Source organism: Nicotiana tabacum, chromosome 4 (assembly GCF_000715075.1).
Source record: "Nicotiana tabacum cultivar K326 chromosome 4, ASM71507v2, whole genome shotgun sequence".
Classification (NCBI taxonomy): domain Eukaryota; kingdom Viridiplantae; phylum Streptophyta; class Magnoliopsida; order Solanales; family Solanaceae; genus Nicotiana; species Nicotiana tabacum.
In genome coordinates, this window is record NC_134083.1 from 40199973 (window position 1) to 40202561 (window position 2589).

Genomic DNA, 2589 nt, shown 5'->3' on the forward strand with positions numbered 1-2589 from the left:
TCGCATATAACTATACCCCACCTTCTGCATCATCTCAAGCACTTGATATTTATTGATTTGGGTCTTTACAAAGCATTAGGGGACAAACCTCTTAAGGCAAATAATACGTTTTAATATATTCATATAGAATGTGTCGCAAGATCGCAGTTGGATATTATTTCGAACAAACTAGAAATTCCAAACTGCACACAAAAATATCCATCTAAACAAAGGTCAACTTTTAATTATTAAGCTCTTGTCCAAACAAGTACTTCCCAAAATTACAATTTTATTAGTCTGTAAATTAAACCGTCACAAACTTACCCTTTGAACATGGCTTAGAGCCAATTCACTCATCTAATTGTTACTATTTTATTATAAAACTTATGTTAGAAAATGATACTATCTTATTGTTCCCATCCCTTGTGGAACTTTGAGAGCTAGCTGCCAGTTGGGTTTGTGTTTGACTTCTTCTTTTAAACTTTATTTGAGAAATAGCCTCTTTTTGAGTGCAATACCAAGAAATCTATATAAAGCAACCTATCTTCCTCTAAACACCATCAGTGGGATATTTCATTAGTCTTTACATTCCAGTTTTCTTTCTCTACCTTGTTTACAAAGAAGTTAAGAGACAGTGAGAATGGCAAGTACTCGTGCTATTTTTGTGGTTTCAGTTGTGATATCTTGCTTTCTAGCTTCTTGTCACGCTGAAATATTGTTCTCTTCCCTCAAAAAGAGTCTGGATATTTCTGCTTCACACAGAGAAGGAGGTATGATTAACAGTTAACCCCTCCCTCTCCATTTTTTTCCCCTGTTAATTAAACAAAGAAAGAAAATTTAAAAGACTATAATCTAGGGACTTAGATTTTGATTGGAGTCTAATGATAACTGGGGTGTGATTTTATCTTTTCTTTCACACCCAACTTTTAAGATTTGAGAAATTAATTAGTTTCGCATGTAGCTGCATCTTAAATCTCTATCACTATTTCCCTAGAATGAGAATCCAAGGCTAGCCTCTATGAAAATTAATAGAATATGTTCATGATTCTTACAAGTTACAGGAGGCCTTTTTTCAATTCATTAAGATCTTGTTTCTTTTGGAACATCTTTCATATTAGCAGTAACCTTTGGGTATTGTTTTGGAAATTGGAACATGTCAAATAAAAACAACTCCTACTATTGATCATCTCTAAGGAATGAGGGGAATATTCCATTTGTTGTCTTGTAATTATCGTTTTCTCTTCCTTTTCTTTCCTCGTGTAAGTAAATAATAAATGAACGTCGTGATAGAGCTAATTGTTTGATTAGGAAATTAGATACATATACTAGCAAAGTCATCATAGAAATGAAAATAATCTTCTTTTTCTCTCTTTTCTTTTGCATTTTTGACAAAATAAAGTCTTAATTAAATTAGAAGAATAAGATAAATATATAATTAGAGTTTAAGTTCTATGTAATAATAATATATACACAATCAAATCACTTAAAAAGTAATTACATGTAATTTTATTTAATAAGCATTCATTGGTAACCCATATACACTAGTGGCGAAACTAGAAATTTTGCAAAAAGTGTTCAAGGTTTAATAATTTTAACCAATATACATAATATAATTTTCTATATATTTAGTATAATTTGGTATTCGATCAATAGCTCTGTATGGCTACGCCACTGCCCATTTAGTACATAGTAAATAACCAACTATTACATGTTAAAACGCACTAGCGGTGTAAAGATTCATATATTTCATATATAGACTGATGGCTGGGGAAGACCAAATCATATTGGAATGGTCCTTCAACAAGACTTTCCCAGCAGGGGCAGACTCAAGCTACAAGAAAGTAAAGGTGCATCTGTGTTATGCACCCATTAGCCAAAAAGATCGTCTATGGAGGAAAACTGAGGACCATCTCAAGAAAGACAAGACATGTCAATTCAACATTGTAACCATGCCCTACAAATCCTCTGGAAACAGTTTCAACTGGACAATTGAAAGGGATGTCCCAACTGGTACCTACTTTGTTAGGGCTTATGTCTTGGATTCCGATGGTCATGAAACTGGATTTGGACAAAACACCGATGAAAAGAAGATAGACAACCTTTTCGATATTCAGGCCATTAGTGGTTTTCTCTGTTTTCTCTGTGGTGTCCCTCTTTGGATTCTTTTACATGGAGAAGAGAAAGGCTAAGGCAAGTCAACAGAAGTGATCATATTGATCCACATGATGATCAAATGGTGTGGAAAGAAATTAAAATAATCTTCTTTATTTTCTACTATATCGTAGACTTTAAGATTATTGTATTAAGTTTGATGACTCATGCATGACATGATATCGTTTACTTTCTTGTTTAATTTACTGTATTTTTCTTGGTGATTAAAGTAATTTGTTTATCAGTTTTTTGGCCAAGTGTGTATTTGCATCTGTTTTTTTCACCGTTGATCACGAAACAGACATTAGTTGTTTTATTTCTGATGGTTCGATGACTTTTTTTCTTCTTCTTTAAATTTTCCCAACTTTCTATAATTTTGTCAATTTTACTAGTCGAAAAGAGACACATTATAAAAGTCGTCCGAAGATGAGGGGTGCCTTATTTAAAGATCTTGGATTT

The 2589-nt window shown here is 32.8% G+C and overlaps 1 pseudogene; it reads left to right on the forward strand.

Moving 5' to 3' along the window:
• The first annotated feature begins 496 nt into the window (after window positions 1–496).
• On the forward strand, window positions 497–2187 carry LOC107817196 (high-affinity nitrate transporter 3.2-like; annotated as a pseudogene).
• The last annotated feature ends 402 nt before the right edge of the window (window positions 2188–2589 follow it).